The 20,546-nt window shown below is 36.8% G+C and overlaps 1 non-coding gene across 1 annotated transcript; it reads right to left on the bottom strand.

Annotated features, from left to right (window-relative positions):
• Positions 1–791: 791 nt before the first annotated feature.
• On the bottom strand, positions 792–864 carry Trnar-ucu. Its single transcript has one exon. It is a non-coding gene; the product is annotated as a tRNA-Arg (tRNA).
• Positions 865–20,546: the final 19,682 nt, after the last annotated feature.

Here is a 20,546-nt window from a genome sequence, read left to right as displayed (position 1 = left end):
AGAAGATATCTAATAAGAGAAGAATATAATTATGATTTACAAATCATAATTTGCGCCCGAAGATGTTGATAATTCATTGAAACCCGGGTCGCGCTCTGATAAAAAAGAAGTGGAATAAGTAATTGTCTGATATCCAGGAAACTTTTAATTTCATGTATACTGGAAGCCATTTTGAAACTGTCCTGCAGCTACGCTATCTATCGGGAGAGCCATTTTCCATTGCACCCATGAAAATTCAGATAATGCACTTGTCGAATTCGACCCATTTTTGTCAGCTGAGAAAAAAATTGTGGTGCATTACTTCCTCTCACTCAGCAACTCTCATGTATTTACCCCAAATAAGTAAATTCAACCTTTCTTTCAGATGCAATATCTAATAAATCTATGAGGTGGTATATTCTATTGTTTTACGGCCATATTTCTATAGAATTTGCACCCATTTCTTGAAGGGCAAGTATCGAGTGTGTTTTCACTCCATAGGGATATTGCTTTTTAACCGAAAAAAAACCCGGAGGACGTGTTATATAGGAGTGGAGCGTGTGCACCTAGTTGCGCACTGGAGTATATGTAGAGAAAACGGATGGAAAATATATATATTTACCTCCCCCGCCCCGATCACCGGGGCATTTCAAGGCCTGTAAATGGAGGGAATCTATTAAAAAACAACAAATTAGGACGATCACAAACACCCAGGCCCGAAAGGGGGGCAACCTACCAAGGCGGGTCTCGAGCACGCGACCTTAGGCACCCGAATGGGAGGAATCCCGCTACCGACGAGGAGGCAAAAATTTCATCCCTGGTGGGATTCGAACCCACGACTTCTGGAATAGAAGTCCAACACGCTATCCACTGCGCCACAGGGACAGATAAAAATTAAACACCGCGGGCAGAATAGGACACCCGAATTATAGAGCACAAAGTAAGTACGAGACATAGGGAGCGCAAATCATTTCTTACAGAATACCTTATTGAGACTGCTGATAGGAGTGTTTTTAATTCGAAAATATTTCATTCTCATCATAAAAGTTCTATTGAAACAAAAGGTAGTTGCACTTTTGCACTACTATATTAATGCCAGCAACGCGTTTCGGCTCACAGTGCCATCAACCTGTACCTGATGATGGATCGGACGTTTATTCTAGCAGGAAGTTAAGACTATCACAGAAGTTAAACTAATACACAAGTTAAAACTAATACAAAAGTAACTACAAATTTATTGAGAATTCTTGTTATACTGTAATAATAGTCTAAATATAGACTAATACAGAAGTTAAAAACATGTGTCCTTGTAATTATATGCACTGCGATTGTAATTTGTTGTTTTGCTGTTTGTTTTATGTTTTGTGCTTCATTCATCCGGATTGGAGCGGGAATAAAAAGCAAAGAAGGTTTGGCGACGTGAGGGCCCCATATTGCATCCCCTTAATTATCGTATTTTCTGTGTATTAAATACCGTATTTTTCTCTATTTATTATAACATTTGCTCTGATGATTGTATTTTTCTATATTTATTATGAAACTTGATGACTATGTCAGTATATTGAAAGTGGATCTGTATGAGTGTAATAATTCTCCATATGTTAATATATTGTTAACAACAATCAATAGCAATGTTCAATGCCCCATAAAAAATCCCACATGATTTACTCAAACTTATGTGTGTATTTACTTATGCTACAAAGGACAATCCTAGAGCAAATAAAATATCTATATATGTGTCTTGACACGGTGCCATCGGCCAGTGGTGGAGGCTACCCCGTCTGGAGAAGACTTAATGCTTCAGGAGGAAACGTCGCTTTATCCAGGAGCAAAAAAAGATGGGTTCGTTCACAGAGTAAGATTTAGATCTTAAGTGCTGTAAAATCGAATTCACGATTGATGGATAGTTTGTGCTGTACTGAAGGGATATAACAATAGCTATTCTGCAGGTTGAGTCACAGAGAGCGAATTACCCTCATGGGTAGAGCACTTGACCGCTTGCCGAAAGGGTCTCGAGTGCGAAATTCGTGTGAACCCTTAGGATTATGCAAGTGGCATTCCAAAGAAAGCAACTGGCCTTCCTTTCCCGAATGTTTAAACTTTTCACACCCGTGACCTAGTCCGGTGTGAGCTCTACCCTCACCTACCCAATCTAATCTTTGGGTTGAAACACAGAGTGAGTGACACATTTTTCTGCTCGAGCCTTCCGCTGCGCTATCTAAATGGAATGCTCCAGTTGAAGTTACAACTATCGTAAATAAACGCCGAATTGCCCAATAGGGGTATGACCAGATGATATCCCCATCTTTCAGGTTCTCGCCGCATTGTTTGTCTTAAGGTGACAACAATTTCGCCTGGAGTCCACCAGGAGTCTTCAGGTCGAAGTGATAAGTTTACGTCCAGTTCGAAATTTGCGGGAAGCCTTCGGACATCCCATCTGAGGTGGTCCGAGAAAGGAACTGACCTTTCTATCCTGAATATGTGAACTTCTCACACCCGTGACCTAGTCCGCGGTGAGCCCTACCCTCTGCCTTCACCTAACCGAACCAACCTTTGGGTCGAAACATTTGGGAGAAGTTTACGTCTAGACACCACGTTCCGTCTGGAATCCAGGCGAAGCTGTGGTCACAATGAAGGTGTGTTTACACTGTGTACACACCAAGTTTTTGGTTTCCCGCTTCGCGTATAACACGATATTTTGTTTTATAAGACAATGTTACATTTAACAGGGATTTGTGACTTTTCGTATAACATGTTATAAGTAACTTGCTTTATGTAACATTTTACACAGTGTAAACGCACCTTTAGACAAGTAATGCGGCTAGAACCCGAAAGATGGAGAGATTATCTAATCAAGATCGCCACGGATAACTACGAGATAACATGGGTATGGCCACTGATAATACAGACACACTATAACCTCTTCAGTCCCAGCGTATCACATATGATAATTCTGGATTTTTATCGTTTCCTGATCTAAGAGTTTTTCCAAGTGCTCAGCGCCGCTTGAATCGTATTCAATACCACCTGCGCTTGAGCATACTCAGCTGTTTTCCATCCCTCCCTTGAATCACAAACGTGGTCGATGACGAAACATTTCCGTTTTGGTGGTATTCTACTATGAGAGGAATTATGAAATGGGAATACTATTTATTAATACTAATTTAGAGTGTATTGATATTATTTCAATCAAAACATGACCTTATAAAACATCAATACTCTGCATGAATACAATTTTTTTATTTTTGCACAAAACCCTTTTCTTGTAATTGTTGCATTAGTTTTTATGTATTATGGATTACTGTCACTATGATTGCATTTTTTAAGTGGATTAAAAATTTTCAATTCTATTAATGTAGAAAAATTAGTCAAACGCAAATTTTCTTCAGAAAATGCTTTTTTCAGGTCTGATGAGGATTTGGGGTATTGAGGCCACTTCAAGTGCAACACTCCGTCCGTCGGATGGGACGTTAAGCCGTGGTCCCCTTGGCGTCTTTTGGTAGTAGTGGACTGATGTTGACGACGGGTTTCTTTCTTGTCGAGCGACTAAGGGCGCACCTAATGAAAATAATTAACTATGTGAATAATAAAAAAACATTAACTGTAAGTTATTCTGTTTTCATTCAAACCACGTTCACAACCGCACCATTCTTATATGATAACCCTATATTAACCCTTGAGAAAACTGAGGGAAAAACTCGAATAGGATAAAGGAGTTCATGATCATCACGATTTGAATATGGCTGGCCTAAGTAATGGCCACAGTAAGGCGTCGGAAACATAAACAGTTATCATGCGTACCCAAACAAAGGTAGTGAATTTATTCAGCAAAGAAACCTTTGCAAATTTTCTTTTCCATCGAAATAAATATTCAGCCAACGGAAGAGCATTTTAATCTGGAACAAGAAAGACCGCAATTTCGTGAAGTTTTATTGAAAAATTTAACCCACCCCCGTCCCTTCCTGGAGTCGTAAATTTTTCCGAAGCGGGCGGTAAAGATTTAATCGAGCTAAATAAATTTTCACCATCGATAATTTCCGTGCCCTCCTACATTCGTGTGGCTCCGCGCGAAAGCGTATTTTCGACTTATCGGATGGCCTTTTTCTTCTTCGCGACCTCTGACGTTCTTTTTTTATACATACATACACACATATATATATAGTCTGATTACAATTTTTTTTCTAGCGGCGAAGCAGTTCATTCGACTTGAAAGAAGAAATATATACGGAGAAGAAAGGGAATATTATTGCCGGATATGTTTTTTGAATAATTTTCGGGCAATAATTTCACGCAAATTTATGCGGAGACTTGCTTAGGATGGTTTGGAGATAGCTTGCAAAACAGTATTTGGCCACATTAACATGGAGTTGGGCTACCAAAGAGATCGGCTTTGTTAGGAAGCCATACCCATTCATAACGAACTAATTGACTACACAGCATGACATTCTTGTTGACGTTGGCCTATGTTCGCTTTACATCTCATTGGAATTAACGAAGAAACGAAGATACTGAAATTCATTTTTCTTTCATACCATCCGTAGCCCAATACTCAAACTTGGTGACATTAATCAGGAAGTGAATAAACACAAAATCGTCGGAAATTCATAAATTGTGCATATTACATATTGCCTAATGCCAAATTTGCCTGTTAATTTTTCAAAGTGGGAGTTCTACGAGCTTTCAAATATTGCTTAGACCATTTTTAATAATACTGAAGAATTTTTAAATAATTAATAATAATAAATAATAATTTAAAGGAAAATACAAGCAAAAGGTGAGACAATTACCTTTTTGGATCACTAAATATCACTAATAACTGATTTACACGCCAATTCTACTAACAAGGACACTAATACCTGAAATAATGTAATCATACTTGTATGCAAATTCATATAGTGGAACAAATTCAATACTCTCGCTTTCTACGTCAGATTCCTTTTCAAATTAGAGTGTGTAAACTCTTTATTGGCCAATGTATCCCGTGAGATAATCCATCCAATGCGACTTGCATGAGGGATCTCCAAGTATTTATTTACACTTCGGGCGATGTATATCGATAGAAACATGTGTTTTAAAGGCATTGTAAGCTGCCTTCATCTTTTGGAGTTTCCCCCATCTAAGATCAAGAATGTTAACATAGCAACATGTATATGTTGTACCTGTACCTGTACATGTACCTCGTTAATCATTGGCAAGTTTTGTTGACGTAATTCATCGTTTATGGACAAGCATGCTATTCTGTCTTATGTGTATTATGAAGTCTCTCTCGAATTACTGTTTCACTAATGTAAATATATTATTTAGCCAAAGTGGACAAGACATGAGATAAATTGCATTATTTAATAATCAATCGAAATTTAAGCAAGTAAACTTATATGTATTCCATTTTCCCTACTTACTATGCTCAAATCTAACAGCTTGTTTTCACTTCAAAATTTGAATTATAGGCCGATTAAGGTTTCAAATTTTCGCAATGGTTGATGAACGAAACGCTGTATCCGGGTGTGGGGATAATGGTTTTAATTACTCTATTTATTACGAATATCTTTGGGCAGTCTCAATTTTTTCACGCAGATATCGTCACTCAATTTTCTACATTGTGATAATAATGGAGACATGCTTCTACAACGAGCGTAATGATGGTACTTTTAGTAAGTTCCTGCTCTCTCCAAAGAGTCGAGTAAAAAAAAAACGATGTCAAGGGAAGCAACCGTAGGGAAATCAGAAGGGTTGGGAAATCGACCACCGTCCGAAAAAGGCGCCTGGGCGATAGGAAAGAAATGGCCATGAATGTATTTGGCGAGGGGAACCGGAAAACTGCTGCTATAAGAGAAGAGAGGGAATGATAAAGAAGTCCACTGGGCGCCAAGAACCTTCCCCTTACGTGTCGGCGGCTAGCTGTAAGACAGCGTCTTCGCGCATAGCAGAAACACTGCCAATGTTTGGGATCATCATGAAATAGGCTTAAAAATAAAGTGAGAACGCGTGCAAAGAAGAGCTGCCCTGAACGTGAAAAGTCATTACGATAGTCTTTTTAACATTACTGAACTCTTAGATTAACTCGGATGGGAACCTATGTCGGACTCTAGACTGGAAAATAGACTAAACCCATTAGATAAATTCAAGAGCAGTGTATTTGCTGACGAAGTTCTACGTACGTACTCTATGTCTTACGTGCGCCAACATACTACGGTAGATCGGATCATATAAATAAAATAAGAGACATAAACTGTAGAACAGACAGATTCAGAATCTTTTTTTTCCACGACCAATAAGGGACTATTACGGCAGTGACTCATAAATAAATTAGATGTTTTGTATATTAGCCTATTAACTAATGTATACCTTAATGCATGCTTCTGAATCTTCTTATTATTTCCAACAACATGTTTTGTATGCTATAGCTTTATTGGGAAAAAAGCTCAATGAGTAGTAGGCAAGTTTTGCCTTTCAATGAAAGTGGTTAAATAATTTGTTGGCATGCGTAACGTTTTTTGGACCGTGTAGTGTGCATTTGGGAATTCTATTGCAAATGCTGGTGATTGATCACCACCTGCCAAACCCTAGAGGTGGCTCGCACATATCCTCACTTAATCCCTAGAATCTACTGTGCCCATACATTGCGCATCTGTCCGCAATCAAGAAATGCCGAAAGCAAGGCGTGTGCGCTGTCTATCCCGTGTGCGGCGTCTGTCCCCAATTTACCCTATAGCTATTTCTATATTTTCTTCTTCATGTATCGATTGAGATTTTTCGTGATCCAATTTCTTCTTGCTTATAAATTGTGTTTTGCGATGATGAACAGAGCATAGAAAATAAATATTCCATTTTAAATTCCAAAAAATTGAGGTGATGAAGATTGAATCATTAGAACATTTCGAGAACTCGGAGTGGTCGAAATCGATCGAGAGGTCTAAGTTGTACGCGTTTATTTTGAACCGCACGGTCGCATGCGGAAACTACTTAAGACGCGCGTGGTGTGGTCGGAGGGGGAGGAGTGTGAATATCTCGGGGAAGAGTAAAAGTGATTTAGAGAAGGGATGATGAAGGAGGAGAATGGCCAAGATATCGAATGGGAAAGGAAGGGGCGGGGCCGGAAGGGAAGACAAAGGGGGAGAGAAAGATGAAGGGGATGAACCCACCCTCCAAAAAAGAAGAGGGAATCGAGGAATAACGAATGAGAGGAGGAACATGAATCAGGAGATGATACTGACACACGTGGCTGATATAAGGCTTTATTTGGATAGGGAGGATCTGCCGAAAGAAATGAGGTCTTCGAAAAGAGGTTGAAGGGGCGGGTCAATTTCTTTGAAAGATGATGTTGCATGGCTTTTCCACCCTCTTCACCAATGAGGCGCCGGCAAGAAGTAAAGCAAAATGAATTTTAATCAAGACTATTGAACATTATGTGTAATATTTCTAATCCTGCCGCGTGACCGGCGATGAAATATACAAGAATTGCCATGAGAAAAAAAATTATCGTTGACCGGGGATCGAACCACGGACCTTAGGCTCTCCGTAAAGCCAAAGTTCTGTGGCTTGAAAATTCTAGTTTCAAAATTAACTACTTCATCGACTGATGATTAATAAAATCGGTCTACGAAGGAACTTTATTTGCAATCGCATCAAAAAATAATAATTTTTACAAACAATGCATTTACGATCCCACATTGAAGCGTAAAAAATTAATTATTGCATCTGAATACAGCAGAAGACAAAAGACTATCATGAGGCTCATACTACCACCCTAACGTCGGAGAAAAGTATTACGTGGGAGCTTTACCATACCGTTTTTTGAATCATAAAGACGTAAGAGAGGAATCGAGGAATAACAAATGAGCCGAGGAATATGAATTTGGAGAAGATACTGGCACACGTGGCTGGTATACATTTTATTTGGATAGGATGGATCTGCCGAAACAAATGAGACCTTCGGAAAGAGGTTGAAGGGACGGGTCAATGCGGCCATCTTAGTTTGAAAGATGATTTTGCATGGATTTTCATCGCTCTTCATCGATGGGCATGATTTTCTGGGGGGGGGGGGGGGCGGGCAGGGGGAGCTTACCCCACAATTATAATGTTTATTTTTACAGAAAAGTACGAAACCTATACATTCAAGTACAAGGAAAATAAAAAAATCAAAAGTTTAAATACATTTTAGTTTTAGATAGTACTTAGGATGTTGTTTACAGAGGCTAATTTAAACAAATTCTACAAAAAACATAGAGGAAATGGAATAAACTCCCGGCGAGGTTTCTAAACCCTACCCGCCAACATAAAACTCCAAACCTCGTCCACGATCTTAACGAAAGACTCAGAGAGGTTCCGAAAAGAAGTAAAGCACATCCAATTTTAATGAGCACCACCACAGATTCTATTCATGATTACCTACTTCATCGACTGATGATTTATAAAATTTGGATACTAAGCTATTCTTTTGGTACTCAGGGCAAAGACTAATAATTTTTACACACGGTGAATTTAAGATTCCGGAAGAAAAATTTGAAAATTCGTTGTGGCATTTGAATATGAATTTCGGTGAGACAAATTAAAGACATAGGCTTCATTCTACCAACGGAATGTCGGAAAAAGTATTGTATGGAAACGTAACCATACAGCTTCCTTAATCGCTAAGACGTAAGCAAAGAATTAAGGAACTGAGAATGAAAATAGGAACAAGAATTAAGAGACGAGACAGAGATAATGGTACAGGCAGCTACATTTGAATAAGGAGGATCTGCATAAAGGAATGAGGTCTTTGGAAAGAGATTTAGAGGCGTGTCAACTTGTCCATATTGATAAAAAAAAGAATGTTTGCATGAATTGCCTCATTTTCCACTGCTACGATATCAAAATCACGTTTTAACGAGAAGTGAATAATGTACACATTTCAATTATCTCATAAACAGATTGGGCTTACAAGCCATTGTTTTGGCAGCCACATTAGAAAATAATAATTAATGGCGATGCAAAAATTAGAATCAAAAATTAAAATCGTAGCAAATCATCAAAAGAAAACTAACTCACTACTATTGGGTGATTATTTTTAGGACCTATCATAGAGTCAGAAAAGACGACGCATTGCAACGTTTTTACTTCAGAATGATCTTTCAAATTTGATGGAAAATAGATTCTAAGAAGATATATACTAAGCCCACTGTAAATAGTTACAGAGCTCAAAGTAGAAAATGCATGACTACGGACGATAATATGATGGATGGATGCAAATATTTGATCAGTGCTCGATTTGGTAAGCATGCCTAAGTCCTCAACCAAACCCGGAAAATGAGTGCGACAGTCATGTACTTTCTTGAGAAAAACACCATTTGTTGCATGTCAGTCTTAAAAATGATACCTCAATGAATATTAATGGACAGGATCTGTAAATAAAAATGTTCCAAGAATTAAAAAAAATTAAGTTTCGGTTTTAATAAAGGAAGAACATGCTTTTCTTACTCTATCCACATACTTGGATTGGGGATGTAAAACTGGTAATGCTTTTAGATTTGCAGGTATTTTAGGATATTCAAAAACAACTCTTCTATGCATAAATATAGATACAACAATTGGTGAATAAAAATTAACAAGCAGATACTTACCTTTCAAAGACAAACTATTTAAAATAACTCATAAATTTATTGAGGTGTTTCACAATAAATGTAGAGGTATTTTATGCAGAATTTATTTTCAAATTTCTGAATTATTTTAATTTTATTTTGGGAAGACTTTTAAATACCTTTTATACGCAAATTTTTTAAATCAATGTTTGATTTGTGCGTTTGGTTTAATCAATGTCTTCGTATTTTCCAAAAATTTCATTCGATTTTTTCATCGAATTTATCTTGAGAACACTATTTCCTTGCTAATGAGCTGCTGACCATAGCCATTGCAAAATATTATTTTACAACTCTTGATATACGTACCCGTTAATTAACGTGGTTATAATTCGAATGTTTTTTATAAAAAAAATTCTGATATGCGCAAAAAAGCATTTTATATATGATTTATGCTTGGGTAACAAGAAATTTGGTTTTGACCTTTAGCCCCAAAGACGGTTTTGACAAAGCGAGCGAAAAGAATAACTTTTAATTTTGGAACGAAACTAAGAGAAATACAAACGTACATCCGATTTCAGTGATCCATAGTGTACTTCTCCTATTTTTTCGCCTGGTCTCTCATTATTTCTTGCCCTAAGAGTCAATTTCATCTTCAGAAACCTTCCTGAGCACCAGGTCTAGAAGGACTCTGTTATTTTCTGATTACTCTTTCCAACAGTGATACATATAAAGTGATCCAGTAGGTGTACTGTATTATAACTGTAAGTATAACCTAGAAAATCATTCTTTAGCACATACATTTGGATTATATTGGATTGTGCAACTACCTAAATCTATTTTTATATAATGATACATTATAGCTTGATAACCTTGCTTTATCTTATGCCACCATAAGCTCCATTTACGTACTTGTTACAAAAATTGCCTTTATTGATGATATTTTACCCTCATAATGAATATCATAGGGAATCAAACGAGAAACCAAAAGTGAAATACGTCAATTATCGCGATTTCGCTTTGCGTTGCAGGGCCGGTAACCAAATTAACCCATCGACATCAATAACCTGAGGCTCATTGACACGGCTGCTAAACCAGCTTCTAATTTACCGGAAATGTTGTGACAGTTAATTGATACGTGGTCCATAAACACTAATTCGTGCGTGAAATATATGATTAAACATTTCGCATACCCGAATAAATGGCGCAACACACGACTGAGTCTTTTACTATGAAAATATGTCACCATGGTACCCTAACCAGATCAAACGGTGATAATCTGCCTGGGAATTTGAATTCGATTTTAAATTGCTGTAGTTTATTTAATAATCTAACTCATGCTAAAAAAACAATTTTTACATCAATCCTATTAAATGTTTTATGATTTGCCACAATTTATCAAAATTTTAGACATTGCCGACAACAAATTAACTATGAGATGAATAATAATATGCAAAATTGGAACAAAATCGAAGATTAGAACATGTGCTGCAATCCAAAATCAGAAAAATATGTAGTCAGATCTTTTATCGGTGCTCACCCTCTAATCATGGATAGTGGATTATCTGTACATTTAGTGAAGGCAACGTGTTTTCCCCTTTTAGAATTGGTTAATAACTTACATAATGATAATATGTTTCTTGAGGCATAATGTTTAGTTATTTTTCAATGTACCAACCACAAAAATTGAGAGATATTATTTTAAATTTCATTGTTACCCGAATTCCAGGACATACGTTTCCTCGGAAGAATTTGCCATCTATTTTGTCTGAACTGATATAATTTATTTATTCCTTTGCTAATAATTAGTCATCTTATCAGGAGTTTTTTTAAATCAACAGTGAATGAAATTCTAATGCTGTAAAACGTTAATGGAATGTATAGCATTTTACTTGCTGATTAGACTACCAACTCTACCGAAACGTCATAATTGACGTAATCTTCACCCCCAATCTATTATCCTGCCATTCCAGCTTTAAACTGTATGTATACTGGCAACTTCAAATAATGTTACCCAGTAGATGGAACTACGTGCTAACACCCGGCAATAAATTTCTGTGGACTGAAAACAGGTTACTTAGGTGATGAGTATCGTCTGATCCCTGGGTATTAGGAAGTGTTAATTAGTTGACTTCAAAAAACAATGAGGCTGTCGAAGGGTCGACAATTTGCGTTGACTAGTCACAGAAAAAATGTTGACCTCTAAATCCATTACATGCACCGGCGGACAAACGCTTTCAGCTCTTATTGAGGTTTATGGACAATAATTTCTATAGAGTTTCCTGCTCAAGAACGAACTACCTCCATTCAAAACTACATTGAATGGAAAGAAGGTATTATGAGGAAAATTTCAACATAATAACTTAAAGCTCGCATTAGGGGAGCGTGGTTGCCTAGTGAGTAGAGTCCTTGGCTGCCGATGGAGGGGACCCGGGTACAAATCCAGATCTCACAAAAATCCTCCAGTTGCAATGAGGCCCGGAAGAAGGAACTGGCCCTTCTATCTGAAATTATGAAGTTTACGTGTCTGTGGCTTAGTTCTAGGTGAGCTCCACCCTCACCTATCCACACCGACGGCTGGGTTGAACTATTGAGTGTGAATATTGTCTGAACAGATTTTTAGTGCTGCTCTAAATGTGACTTGGATCAAGGTGAGCTCTATCCTCACGTATGCAAACCAAATTCCGGATAAATCATTTAGTAAGTGTTTCGCCTGAATTGATTTTAGTACTAACTGTGGCTTGAATCATGATGATCTCTACCCTCATCTATCAAAACTAACATTCGGGTTGAATGAGTGTGTCGCGTGAACTTGTTTAAGTTATGATCTCGTTGTTGATATAAACTGGCAATTTTCCACGATTGCAAGTGCGTACTTCAATATTCAAAAATTCTACTCGATCACGCTTGGTTCTTCTGATTTTAAATTATCTCATTGGTTATATAGACATCGTTTAAGACGGCTTTAATTTATGTCTCCTTTCTTAGGAAGGAACAAAAAGCTCTAGCTGGAGAGCTCTAAGAGGGTCGCAGGTACAAGGGTCCGCCAATGCCCTCCAAACCGGGGATAATAGGGTGTAAGAACGGATAAGGTCCGCGCTTACCCCTTTAAAGGGTTGTTTTGAAGGCCACGACGACAAATAGTAACGTTGGAGGATCAATTTTACACCAAATACCACTAACGGCTCCTTCGATTTCACTTTTTTCCTCACGGAAACAAGGGCACCACTAAGATTGGTGGTATAGCGAACCCACACGAAAAAAATCGATGGAACAGAATCATAGTTATTACCGATTCCACTTATTTTTTAAATAAAAACTGTCCTCAGGACTTTTTCCCCTTATCATCACGAGAATCCGTGCGTGGCATTGGGCATAATGAGACTTTGAATTGAGTTGGAACACGAGACATTCAGGCGTAGCGTCTGATGATGGGGGTAGGCGGTAGGCCATATGGATTTTCTTCCTCTAATCACTCTGCAAGAAATGTATGGATATATTATTTTAGTTTAAATAGGATTTAAATTTACATAAATTTTTCCTTCAAATTATTCATCATGTATAAATATTATTTAATGGAAATTTTTATTTATATTTATTTATCATCGAAATATTACTTATATTTAAATAGACTTGATATTTAAATATATATTTTCCTTCGGTTAAGTCATCATGCATGCAAATCAGTCATAGAAATTTTAGAATTCATGATGAAAACTATCTTTTGTAGTTAAAACTTGTCTTCTTCGTCCACCCGGATTCAATAAATGAATTCAATGAGTTTTAACTAGGTAACTAACTTAAAAATATATAAAAAAACCTAAATATTATAAGAGAAACTTAAGTATTGAGACAAAGGCTCATTGGAAAAGTTCTTGGAGGACTGGAGGAAGAGAGATTCTTAAACTTCTTCCAATTTAAGACTCTGTTAGAAGAATCCATGCATATCAAAAACTTGAAATATAAATTACTTATTTATTATTTGCTATTATATTTGGCTGGAGTAATACACTTTTATTTGTGGATCGTCATAGGTAAAGGAATATTAAAGACAAAGAAAAAAATAGAATTTAATTACTCGATAACTGAACACCTATTTTAGGTTATATGAATTATTACTAATTCATTTTTTCTCAAATTTTAGAAGATAAATCGAAATCTGATGATGTGAGTGCGCGGGAGTTCGCGAAAGGAAAAACTTAGATTTTTAAACAAGGAGCGAATGTTAGAAATTTTGACTTTTATTTATAGCAGTGGTCAATATATGTTTTATCAAGTTTCTCGTCAGTGTTTCGCACCAGTATTACCAATCGAACATCATCCGTTATAACAAATACTCAAATACACACATACGATATTCTATGCACTGATGTATTATACTATATTGTATATTGTATGGTACTTCACAGAGTCTGGGTATAGACAAAATAAATGTGCATGACCCACAGTCTTACAGTTGATGAAATGAAAAAGATTAATATACCATAAACAGTCTCTTCGAAAGGGTGGGGTGGCAAATTGCTTTGGCAAATTTTACAATGAGGAAGATTACTTTCCTCAATGTAATTATTAAAAGAAGGGGAAATATGCTGAATCAAGAGTGAAACCAATGTTTGTATCCTGAAAACTTTTATTTTCTTATATTCTTTACTTATTTCTTTTATTTTATTTATTTTTACTTTCAAGTTATATCGTGGCCGAAAAACTTCCTTCATTAACAAAATTTAGTTTAAAAGGATTTTCTTTCATAGATGATATTCTTTTCTGTAGACAAGGAAACTTATAGCGGTGGAGAAGATGAAATTCAAACGTATTTCACCATTTGATACTGCGTTTTCATCTCATATTAGCGTTCCAAACGGAATACGGCACGTCGCTGCGGATATCTAAAGTGTGGCGAGGAAGGTAAAGGGAGTGTGGGAAAAGGGAGGTTTTGGTTCTGGTGTGAGCAAGCACAGGGTGCCCTGGGGTGTAACGTCGGAAGGACTGAGGAGGAGAGGGAGTGGGGTAAAGTTAGGGGATCGGTCGTCAAGGGTAGCATCTGTGTAAAGCCAGCTAACCATTTCAACAATGGCTGCTCCCTTGCCTTATCTCCACCCACAAAGCCTTGAAAATACGCTCGCTTCCCGAACCATGAGACCAGCGAAGCTCGAGAGGTTAGGGGTTTGGGGTCTGGCGACCATGGAGAGAAGGCGTGCTTTAGTGTGCAAGGGGTATTCCGCGCTAAAGGAAGAGAGACTAGATAGCTCTCTCCAGTCTCCACCGAACCCAAAAGGGAGAGGTTCCTCATCCCGTGCATCCTTCTAACCCACATCATCTATGCTAATGGAGCTGGTTGCGTGAATAAAATTATTTCATGTCTCTTCCTACAACAATCAAGTTTTTTCACAGCTATTTATCATTTTATTGAAATAATTATCACCATTTAACCGATTTATATGAGTGGAGAGAAATTCCTGAAGCATTTCCCACTTTACCCCAAATAGTATTTGTGTTTGAAAATATAACTCGAGAATTGATTGAATTTTTAATGAAAAGCATCACAATCACACTTTTAAACCACATGCTTTATGCTAATGAAGGTAGTTTGTGAATAAAATTATAAATTTATCCCTTGTTCCTCCCAAGAAATTTTTTTTCACAATTATATATCGAATGTCTTATTATTAAAATAATTATCACCATATAATCGATCGAGTGGAGTGAAATTCTTGACATTATTCGGAGTTTTTGGGGATCAGGGGGAGCCTTTCCCCCCAACTTGAATGCTAATTTTTCCGAAAATAGTACGAAACCTCTAAAATTAAGTGCAATCAAAACAAAAACATCAAATTTTTAAATGAATTTTAGTCTTATACAGTAGTTAAAATTCTGTATTCAGAAGCTAATTTAAACGAATTTTCCCAGCAACACTTAGTTTCACTGGGGATGTTCCTAAGTCTCTAGACCCACGGCATAATTGTTTGCCTCCCAACATAAAACGTCACCGATGTTTCTTACGCTTTGCAACGAATCGTTTTTTTTGGCAAAAATAAAAATATTTAACAAAATATGATGAGTAACTCACGAGCCTGGAATCCATTTTATCGCATAAAGAATAATGTGGTCTTCTATCGAATAGTTTAAATTATTTATTAACAAATATGATCGCCATGTATTCGGTATTTAAGACGGTATGCTTTGCTTCCTCATTCATTGCTCACTGATCCCAAAACCATTTTGTTGATGAGAATCAAACTCGAGAATAGATGTAATTTTAATGATAATTAATTTTTTTCGCTGGTTGGGGAGATCTTGTATTTTGAACACCGGCACAAAAGGAGTGCCTACATCATACGCCTATGCCTACGTCGCAAATGTGTGCTGTATTTTACTAATGGCGGTGAGTCTGTTTTCAAGAGGTTTAAATAAAAAAAGGTCATGTCACACCCATTGATTCGCAGCAAAATAAAGGAGAAACATCAGGTTATAACCTCAGACTAAATGTTAACAGGGAGCTCAAAGTGGCTAGCTAAACAATGGCCAATCTCACCCGTTAGGGATCATGTTATGTCGATGGCTAAATTCTGACAACACGCATCTCAAAAATAGCAAATTTTCAGGAGATCAAAAAACGATTTTGTTAATTGTATATAATTTTTATTGAAATTTAAAACCAAAGATAATTAAAACTGAAAAAGAAGCACACATTTGCAAACAAAGAGTTGTTTTTTACTTAAATTTTATTTTTTATTAACACTATTAGCAGTTTTAACTCTTACTGACCAAATTTTGAGATACGTGTTGTTAGAAATTAGCCATTGATATGGTACTTTTCCATTTCAATCTTCAACTATTTTCATCTTCAATCGATCGTGCAGACGTTGAAAATAGTCCTGGTTTATATTAACTACTCGCTTTCTGGGCGTTCCGCCACCGCAGATGACCCAGGAAAACTCTTCTTGTCACTCTGCCGGTTCTGGTAATTTTTATCTGCTGTTTCTTCCTTGAGAATCGTTTCTTACGTGTATCTAACGTATTAAAATCCAAGCGTAAGAATACGAAAAAGTCCTTGGCTTACAGGCTTTTTGATTCTAACAAGGTGTGAGCTAATGCCTGCCACAATGACAATGGTGCCATTAACAAGATTCTACGCGATGTTCAAATACCTCGTTAACACCGATTTTTTGACCCCAAAATGCTCCCAAAGTGTAGATGCATATAGGTAGTAGGCAACACTGTAATAGATAGTTAATTTAATATTTCGGCAACTTTTCACAAGGTTTCAGGCGATTTCGGAGAGGATAAAATAGGCCCGCAATATTATTTCATAGTTAATGACTGAAAAGAAACTTATAATTTATTGGCAGCCTACTTATTGGTATCTTGAGAGTCTAAAGGTTAAAATATACATTGGCATTTGAACATTGCAATGTATGAAACCTCCATAAAGTCTAATTAGCGCAAATAGAGCGTGCTATCATCAACATGGCCTTCTCAGTTTCCGATGTGCGTTGGGTGGTAGCCAGTATTAATGGGACAACAGGATGGGTCGTCAATAAGGAGAGGAAACCTCAGCGTCACCTCTGGGTCAAGCGAAATGATGCCCTGAGGAGAGACGTTTAAGTCAAGCCATTACCCTGAAAGATCTTCAACAGGCCAGCAATCATATGTCAGCCTTAACCTTTAACCAGTGACTTGCAATTCTTGTTACACTACCAGTGACGTGCGGTCTGGGAGACCGCAATAAAACAAAAATTCATAAAACGTCGCAACGGCATTTTTATTGCTTAGTTTCATGTTTCTTTGTCTTCTCAACTATTATAAAACTTATATTTAATATTATGTATTCCCAACGATAACCAACGTTTTCACTAAAAATTGTTATTTGAAACAGGATCAGAAAAACTGATAGCGAAAGCACTTGAGTAGTTATTATTATCGTACTTTTTTAATTAAGTACCTAATTATCCACGTTATGCAACTAAAATGCTTCCTTACAAATTATTCATTATTATTATGATTATTATTCTTGAAAAATGACTAGGAATTGTTTTTAACAACTTTTTGAATTATTTCCACCAGCGTTACGTCTATTGGATTTCCAATTCATTGACGTGAGGTCTCACAGACCGCTACTAAAATTCAGCGGCAAATTTTCAGAAATAAATAATAACAACGTTAAATTTTAGGAGTGCTATGTCCTTATTATACAAAATTAAGACGCTCACGAGGGTTATAGATATTTTGAAATAGGGATTTTGAAAATATTCATAATTTTAGAAACGCAGCGGTCTCTTAGACCGCGTCCACCGGTTAAGGGTTAAGATATACCATTTGGACATGGAACTCATAGAGCGCTCATACACTTGCAGGTGCTCTCAAGTATCTACGGATAAAGCCAACATTATGAACAGAAAAGATTTCATAGTCATAAAAATATCAAAATCAGTGCACAGTAACAACAAAATAGAAATATTTATTTCAAAAATTTTTAATGTAAGCATAAATTGTTTATCACGTCATTCCCGAGCTAAGAGTTTTAAAATCAATTTCAAAAGTAGTGTCAGTTTAGTATCGAGATTATGTAAATAAAATAGTGAATCACTTTTTCTATACAAACGTCCACGTATCTTCTTGTGCGCATGTTGAGGTTTATGACGAATTTTTCAATTTACTCCTTCGCTTTGCATTCATTAATTGGCCATTTCTGATAGAACTTTACCATAAGAACATGCAATACTAAATCTCTGACGATTCAAACTAAATGTCACAGTTATTAGCAACTTATACCCCACTGGTGCATACTTTAAGCATGTATTTTATAGTGTAAAGCAACTTTTTTCAGTTCGCGTATCCATTTTCCGGTTGTAATGATAAACATAACAGGAGAGACTATGACCTACTTCCCCCTTTGGCAGTCGTTCGACTTTTGAGAATGGACCGGCTAACTACAGCACTAGGGCGTCATGTTGCCCCCTCCTATTTCATGCGGTCTAGTTGACTAATAAAGTTACTATTGGAAAAGCGACTTTGGATAAGAGATTATGATTTAAAGTAAAGCCGCTTTAGTTAGCGCGCCCCGAAGTTATTTTCCAATATGAATATTACAGACAGCGGGCATATAAGGGTTACCGACCCTTACTTTAGAGGATAAATTTAATCCTACAATGCAATTACTTTTATTGTGCTTCATATGCAGCAGATAGTATATTAGTCTCAATATTCTCCTATCGTAGATATAACTATAATACTTCATGAATTTTCCTATCTATACCCTCTTCAACTTTTAACTTCTAGGTGACGCTTCCACAGAAGAGCTCTTAACGTATTAGTTCCACTGCCTACGATATGTTTATGATCTGTCTATTAGCCTTAGGATTATTCAAATAGTAGAGACATTCATTCACAGTTACCCACGCTTAATTATGATGCGTCCCTATAATTTTAATAAAGGAAAATTAATTGTAGCAAAGCAATCGGTTATGGGTTTGACAATTTACTCTTAAAAATGAGATTTCTCAGTAGTTTACTGATTACTCTATCAATTACTGTAATGTGCTCTATTTTGAAGCATTAAGTCTTAAATTCAAAATATTATTTACCTTCATACAACATGGGAGATATGAAAAATCTCAATACTTGGTAGTAATTTTAATATATTCTTCCAAAAAGCAAATAAATTCATACATTGTATTTATATACTTGTAAGTTAAGTTAGGTACACTAATAGGCAGCAGGTATGTTTTTAGGGTATTGCCAGGGTTATACACTTGCGTTGGTCAAGTAGATTACAAGATATGAGAGATGTGTAAAACACGAAGAAAACATAACTATAAATTTATTTATCATAAAAACAAATACATTTTATTTATCAGATTAAAAGAAAACGAAAATAAACCTTCTATTATAATCGCGGAGCGTTATAAATCGAGGAATCAAGGAATATGCGCTGAAAATTTATCGCAAAATAAATGCATTTCGCGTTGCTGACCCTAGAAAAAATTGGTGCACATACGTTACAAAAGAATTACGCGCTAAGAATCTGGCGTTTGCAAGGGAAGAGGCAATGGGAGGAAGAAGGGGAGTGAGCTCATGCATTGACTTTTCTCCGTTTTTGGCAACCCTCCAACATTTGGATGGAGTCCGCAGAAGCTGTGACAAAGAATGGGGAAAGAAAGTGCGACAGAAAATGAGGGGAGGGTAGTCATAGCATGCTAGAAAATGGGGTGTAGCAGATTCTAGTTTCACGATTCCCTCACACTTGTCGATGAGAGGTATTGTTATAGGGGGCATTCCATTTTCACGTAAAAAAAATTTGGAGGAGGAAAGCTAGTACGATGATGGAATTCATCGTCACAGTTTATCAGAACAATCATTTATTTGATCAAGCATTCAACGCCAAGGTTTATTATGACTGGTGAGGGCAGAGCTTTCTCCGGAAGAGAGCTACAGAGGAGTAAATATCATGCGCGAAAAAACCTATAAATTCGATTATTTATGTTTAGGGGAACTAAATTTAACCCGATACCACAGAGGACTTAAGTGGCTAGGTCAGAGCTCGCCGCATGCTAACCTGTAGACGTGTGAATATGATGCATTAAGGAAAAAGAGGAGTAACTTTCCCTTGAAAATGAAAATATTTAAATATTTATTTATGGGTGACCAACGTCATTGAAGCCGGTACCCAACGAGAATACTCAGAGGAGAACCCAATCCGTCCCGTAGAAGATTTATGTATGCTGCTAATTTGCTGACTCTTTAATGATTTTTCATAAATGTTCACAGCGCTGTGATGAAAGCAGATAAATTTTTATGCCTATTCCTTTCAATTCCCTATCCGGAGGAAGGACGTGTCATAAATTGGTCTGGTGTGGTATTTGGCGGAGGGAATCAACGGCTGAAGTCGTTGGCGCCATGGAGGGAGGGAAGGTTGAAAAAAACCTGGCATTGGTATTATATATATTGTATATGCTATAAATTACTTTGAAAAATCTACGATTATAATCAAAACCGCATTAGAGAAATCTTACT

The sequence above is a fragment of the Ischnura elegans genome, chromosome 10, assembly GCF_921293095.1.
Source record: "Ischnura elegans chromosome 10, ioIscEleg1.1, whole genome shotgun sequence".
Classification (NCBI taxonomy): domain Eukaryota; kingdom Metazoa; phylum Arthropoda; class Insecta; order Odonata; family Coenagrionidae; genus Ischnura; species Ischnura elegans.
This window is presented reverse-complemented; position numbering and strand designations above follow the sequence as displayed.